Genomic DNA, 7,294 nt, shown 5'->3' with positions numbered 1-7,294 from the left:
CCACTTACCTTAGGGTTTAGGGTTAGTGGTTTCTGGTTTAAGGACTTCAGTGTTTTGTAGGCTACTATACAATTGTATAGTACAGAACAGAACAACAGAACAGAACAAAGATTGTTTGTTTTTGCCATCTTTGTTGAAGAGTCTGAGGCTGAGCAATTATGTTTTAGTGTATGTTATTTCATGCCACTGTTAATTAGATAGTTTAAGTAGCCTAGGCAGTCCTAAAGTTCAATGGATTGTTCAAAGACTGAGTTTAAATCTGAATTTGCTACTAAAAGTAAGACTAAGTTGCTATATACTTTTAGTCTTACTAGAATTACTAAAATTACTAGGTTTGTTTTCTGGTTTAGGTCTATTCTAAGTGGGGAACAAATAACCTGTTTTGCATGGTGGGGAACATATAACCTGCAGGGGAACATAGGTACGCTCACGATAAAGGATGCAGAGAAGAACAAAGACATTGCAGAGTTAGGACATTTACCAACTGAATGCCACCATGATGCCTGCCTGTCTTATCGCATTAAAAAATGCTAATATTTGGTTTTAACTGTTTCATTATTGCCATGCTAGATGGGAGAGTGTGGAGGGCAGCGATTAAGGAGTCCAGAGTTGGTTAGACGGACTTCATTCTTCACACAGCAACTTTGTCTAGTGTTATCCTTGCCGGTAACGGTAATGATGCACAGCACAGAAGATCACAATGACTTATTAGTAAGTATTTTAATTTAATTCGTTTTTCATGAAGGGCAAATGATGCAGGGCTACATGTTTTTCTGTGACGTATTTCAGTAGCCACAACCCTAGCTTTTGAGTTTCCAGCCGAGATGACTTCAAATGTGATGATATGACACACTCTGAGATAGACCAGTCCTGCACTGTTACATTTAGCCCGTGTTTTCATTTACCCTTTTAATGCTAATAATCTGAATCGTTTGTCCACAGGTTGCACGCACACAACCAGGGTTACTGATGTGGTCTACAGCGAGCTGGTGAGAACCAGGTCTCTGAAGAATCTAACCCTGGTCCAGTGCGTCAGCGAGTACTGGACCAGGGCTATGAAGAATCCTCCTCGTAGACAGCCTGTCAGCAGTGGTGAGGCACACTGCAACATTCCTCTGAGACACAAGAAGTTGCTGCTATGTGGAGTAGGGTTGAAACTACTGATGTTTTCTTGGTGATTAGTCTATTGATTGTTTGATTATTAGGCCTATGCACATTTTTATTCTAAGATCAACAAATTAATGCAATTTAAGATTATTATTCAAATAATAGTCTAAATGTAAGCCAAATTGGTCGGATAGGAGCAAATAGGAAGGAGAATGAGAAACCAAACAGCATAAAGGGGGTCATCCCTATGTTCCCCAGGTTCTATGTTCCCCACTTACCTTAGGGTTTAGGGTTAGTGGTTTCTGGTTTAAGGACTTCAGTGTTTTGTACTATACAATTGTATGTATAAGTACAAAACAAAGATTGTTTGTTTTTGCCATCTTTGTTGAAGAGTCTGAGGCTGAGCAATTATGTTTTAGTGTATTTTATTTTATGCCACTCTTAATTAGATAGTTTAAGTAGCCTAGGCAGTCCTAAAGTTCAATGGATTGTTCAAAGACTGAGTTTAAATCAGAATTTGCTACTAAAAGTAAGACTAAGTTGCTATATACTTTTAGTCTTACTAGAATTACTAAAATTACTAGGTTCGTTTTCTGGTTTAGGTCTATTCTAAGTGGGGAACAAATAACCTGTTTTGCATGGTGGGGAACATAGAACCTGCAGGGGAACATAGGTACGCTCACGATAAAGGATGCAGAGAAGAACAAAGACATTGCAGAGTTAGGTCATTTACCAACTGAATGCCACCATGATGCCTGCCTGTCTTATCGCATACAATGCTAATGTTTGGTTTTAACTGTTTTATTATTGCCATGCTAGATGGGAGAGTGTGGAGGGCAGCGATTAAGGAGTCCAGAGTTGGTTAGACGGACTTCATTCTTCACACAGCAACTTTGTCTAGTGTTATCCTTGCCGGTAACGGTAATGATGCACGTACAGCACAGAAGATCACAATGACTTATTAGTAAGTATTTTAATTTAATTCGTTTTTCATGAAAGGCAAATTATGCAGGGCTACATGTTTTTCTGTGACGTAATTCAGTAGCTGCAGCCACAGTCCATCTTTTGAGTTTCCAGCCGAGATGACTTCAAATGTGATGATATGACACACTCTGAGAAAGACCAGTCCTGCACTGTTACATTTAGCCCGTGTTTTCATTTACCCTTTTAATGCTAATAATCTGAATCGTTTGTCCACAGGTTGCACGCACACAACCAGGGTTACTGATGTGGTCTACAGCGAGCTGGTGAGAACCAGGTCTCTGAAGAATCTAACCCTGGTCCAGTGCGTCAGCGAGTACTGGACCAGGGCTATGAAGAATCCTCCTCGTGGACAGCCTGTCAGCAGTGGTGAGGCACACTGCAACATTCCTCTGAGACACAAGAAGTTGCTGCTATGTGGAGTAGGGTTGAAACTACTGATGTTTTCTTGGTGATTAGTCTATTGATTGTTTGATTATTAGGCCTATGCACATTTTTATTCTAAGATCAACAAATTAATGCAATTTAAGATTATTAGTCAAATAATAGTCTAAATGTAAGCCAAATTGGTCGGATAGGAGCAAATAGGAAGGAGAATGAGAAACCAAACAGCATAAAGGGGGTCATCCCTATGTTCCCCAGGTTCTATGTTCCCCACTTACCTTAGGGTTTAGGGTTAGTGGTTTCTGGTTTAAGGACTTCATTGTTTTGTACTATACAATTGTATGTATAAGTACAGAACAAAGATTGTTTGTTTTTGCCATCTTTGTTGAAGAGTCTGAGGCTGAGCAATTATGTTTTAGTGTATTTTATTTTATGCCACTGTTAATTAGATATAGTTTAAGTAGCCTAGGCAGTCCTAAAGTTCAATGGATTGTTCAAAGACTGAGTTTAAATCAGAATTTGCTACTAAAAGTAAGACTAAGTTGCTATAATACTTTTAGTCTTACTAGAATTACTAAAATTACTAGGTTCGTTTTCTGGTTTAGGTCTATTCTAAGTGGGGAACAAATAACCTGTTTTGCATGGTGGGGAACATAGAACCTGCAGGTGAACATATAGGTACGCTCACGATAAAGGATGCAGAGAAGAACAAAGACATTGCAGAGTTAGGACATTTACAAACTGAATGCCACCATGATGCCTGCCGTCTTATCGCATACAATGCTAATGTTTGGTTTTAACTGTTTTATTATTGCCATGCTAGATGGGAGAGTGTGGAGGGCAGCGATTAAGGAGTCACGAGTTGGTTAGACGGACTTCATTCTTCACACAGCAACTTTTTCTAGTGTTATCCTTGCCGGTAACGGTAATGATGCACGTACAGCACAGAAGATCACAATTACTTATTAGTAAGTATTTTAATTTAATTAGTTTTTCATGAAGGGCAAATTATGCAGGGCTACATGTTTTTCTGTGACGTAATTCAGTAGCCACATTCGAGCTTTTGAGTTTCCAGCCGAGATGACTTCAAATGTGATGATATGACACACTCTGAGAAAGACCAGTCCTGCACTGTTACATTTAGCCTGTGTTTTCATTTACCCTTTTAATGCTAATAATCTGAATCGTTTGTCCACAGGTTGCACGCACACAACCAGGGTTACTGATGTGGTCTACAGCGAGCTGGTGAGAACCAGGTCTCTGAAGAATCTAACCCTGGTCCAGTGCGTCAGCGAGTACTGGACCAGGGCTATGAAGAATCCTCCTCGTGGACAGCCTGTCAGCAGTGGTGAGGCACACTGCAACATTAGGGTTGAAACTACTGATGTTTTCTTGGTGATTAGTCTATTGATTGTTTGATTATTAGGCCTATGCACATTTTTTTTCTAAGATCAACAGAATTAATGCACGACTAAATCAGTTTGATTTAAAACGTAAAACCTATTTCTAGTATGTTTTGTTGACTATTAGTAGTAGCCTATGTTACTAGCCTACTATGTTAATCAGAACAAATTGTCATGGGACATCTGTTCCTGATTACCAGGATTTCCAGGAATGTTTGCATAGAATGTTTATGATCTGTGTCTGCCCTCACTAGCCCCACAGTAGGGCTCTGGGCTACCAAGTGATAAAAAATGTTAAAGCCCATCGGCCCATGCGGTACATGGCCGGCCAGACTCTTCACAGCTCTGCCTATTCTCTGCCTGACAGGCTGAGGAGAGTCTTTGCCTTTCTCAAGCGGACTGGGCGTGCGGAGCTGTGAAAGGTCTGGCCATGCAAGACTAATGTGACCCAGTCCGGAGTTAGGGAGTAAAGGTCATGAAATGTGAGGGTCTCTACAAAACAATAGTGTCCTGTATAATAGCCGTATAATAGCCATTACTGAGGCGTACCTAAGCACAGCTTTACACCTCAGCACTGATTAGCTACACCTGATCTACGGGGGCACTGCTACATGGATTTGTCTGTAGCAGTGCCCTGTAGGCCAGGTGTAGCTATAGTCAGTGCTGAGGTCTAAAGCTGCACTTAAGATACACCTCAGTAATGGCTGCTCCTAGGGCACCCTTCCGTGGATTTTGTGGAGTTTGGGTTGCTAAATGGCCATAGTTAAACCGATTTAAACCTCTGCCCAGTGTTGTATACTTTTTTTTGTTACCAACCCATGCAGGCCTGTTTGAATGATTCCTGACTGAGTCCAGTCTAATTTGTTCTCAGAACCTGACCAATGAAGTTTCGTATTATCACCTATACTTTTAAATGTCAATAAAAAAAATCCAAATACTATACTGTCTGCAGTTTCCAGTTTTTGTTATATTTTCTATCATAGGGTATAGGAAAACCAGGGCCCCATGCATGACTCCTTTATTTAACCACACTTTGAGAACGTATTGTTAAATGGTTCCTCGCACAATATTGTCACAAAGCAAAATCAGCTGATCTACAAGCTCTCAATGCTTTGTATCGTAACCAGTTTGCTCATAGATGATCACCATTATGAAAAAAATACAATACCTGGTGACTTCACACATAATTGAGAGCAAAAGATAAGGAAATGTTTTTACTGGTGACATAGGCCTATACTTGTGTGGTCAGTTATTTTTCTTTGTGGGAATCACTCACACTCACATCATGGGTTTATATCAGACAGACAAAAATAGCCTATGGCTGTACATGATGATCATGAACTTCATGATCACTATAGTTTCCAAGGCTGGCATGATCATGATCACCCAGTCCCAGACAATGAAAACCACCATGGCTTTTACATCTTCTGTTAATCCATGCATAGAAATAAATCCGTAATTTCACAATAACCAAGACTGGGGCAATACTTCTATATGAATTGAAGGCACCCTCTGCAGCCATATTCAAAATGCAGCTCAAGACCCACCTCTTTACTCTTGCCTTTAGTTGAGTTATTAAACCTGTTTGTTCTTACTGCCTTGCCTGTTTTACTGCTGTTTTTTTTATCTTGCTTTATTGTTGTTTTATGCTCTTTGCTAATGTTTTTTTATTGTCTTAAGGCCACTGTGTTTTTGCTTGCTTAATTGTTACTTTACGTGGTTTTTCTTCTTCTTCTGCCCTGTAAAGCATCTTATGCATTTTATGACATGAAAGGTGCTATATAAATAAAGTTTATTATTATTATTATTATTATCTGGGGAGAGGTTTTGTGCACATCATCAAATAATGAAGTTTCAGCCCAAATGTAAGTACTCAGCGCCATCTGCTGGTAAATATGCTACAAACATCCATGTCCATTTCTTATATTTTGTTGTAGACCGGCCTATGCTTCATTTAATTTGTCAATAGTTCACTTCCAAGGTTGCAGGCACAGAGAACATATATGTCAACACCAGGCCATGTAAATCATACATTTCTGAAGTTTATTACAGACACAGAGAAATGTATATATATACAGTGAGAACAGTGGATCTATGACGTCCCTATAGATTATGGAAACAAAGATAAGAACAGAATGAGCAGGAACAAGTATGCATCTCATCTCAACATTTCGCATACAGTCAATACTGATACAGTAGTGGACAGTCATGGTTATCAATATGCAGATAAGTATTTCCCCAAAGTAGCTGTTTCAGCTGGTTGATTGCATCAGCACATGCAGAAGTGGTGGAAAATGTACTCTGTATAGACTCTCTAATAATGGAAGAAATACTCTGTTACAAGTAAAAGTCCGGAATTCACTTGTGTAAGTACAAAAGTAAAGTAAAAGTACTTGCAGAATTTCAACAACCCAAAAGCACCAATACACTTTGTGATAGCATTTTATGTAGACATAGCATTCCACTCTATAGTGTATGCATTGTTTCATTATATAGATATTCCACTGTAAGGTTCTTAGTTTATGTATGAGTCTTGACGACAATTTTTTATGTATTTGATGTATTACCATGTTTCTGTTCTTGCTTACTGTAAATCGCTCTGGATTAAGAGCATCTGCTAAATGCCTAAATTGCAAACTGTGTTGAGTTGTAATGGCATAGGCCCAGTGGTGTAATGAGAGTGGCTAGGTATGATGCCAGGGATGCTTCCGAATTTCTTTTACATACTAATACTATATTTTAGATTTTTCATCAAATACAAGACACAACACAACAATATACAAGATATCAATTGACAGAAAAGCAAGCCCAACAAAACACACAAAGACGCATGCATGCACGCACGCACGCACAAGACAAGACATGTTTGGGATAGATGACCATCAGAAACAGGGAAAGTCAGAGAGTCTAATTGTGAAAGATGCACAGTTGCACAGTGCCTCAGAATACTCAATTTCTGAGGCACTGTGAATTACTGTGAGTCACTTCAATTTAACCACTTGTCTTAGACCCTCTACACTTAGTAGTTTAACTGTGCATTTTTTTCAGCCTACAGTAGTTTTACTGTAGGTCTATTCACCCAAAATAGCAGATCTACAAGCTCACAACGTGATACGCTGAGCTTGTAGGTCGGCTATATTTGGTGAATGCCCCCCCCCCCCCCCTAACCCCCCCAGAATAGGAATGCTGGGGTTTAAGTGGTTAAAAGCTGCAAGTATAAAAGTTGTTTTCAGTCTGTCCTATATATAACCCAAATATATTCGATAAAGTTTTCCTTGTTGTGAGTGACATATTGTATCTTTGGGGGAAAGATTTACATATTTACATAACGTTAATATGACAAGAGGTGCTGTAAAGTAACAATGTAATTCAGCGGTGCCGTGGAAGAAAAATATATATTTACAGGGGTGAACTGAGCC

At 39.3% G+C, this 7,294-nt stretch overlaps 1 long non-coding RNA gene across 1 annotated transcript; it reads left to right on the top strand.

Moving 5' to 3' along the window:
* The first annotated feature begins 575 nt into the window (after window positions 1-575).
* LOC308333743 lies at window positions 576-4,815 on the top strand. The gene is made up of 6 exons (XR_013965819.1): window positions 576-711; window positions 943-1,092; window positions 1,927-2,071; window positions 2,308-2,457; window positions 3,296-3,440; window positions 3,671-4,815. It is a non-coding gene; the product is annotated as an uncharacterized lncRNA (long non-coding RNA).
* The last annotated feature ends 2,479 nt before the right edge of the window (window positions 4,816-7,294 follow it).

The sequence above is a fragment of the Protomyctophum bolini genome, assembly GCF_963924005.1.
Source record: "Protomyctophum bolini genome assembly, chromosome: 19".
Lineage (NCBI taxonomy): Eukaryota > Metazoa > Chordata > Actinopteri > Myctophiformes > Myctophidae > Protomyctophum > Protomyctophum bolini.
This window is presented reverse-complemented; position numbering and strand designations above follow the sequence as displayed.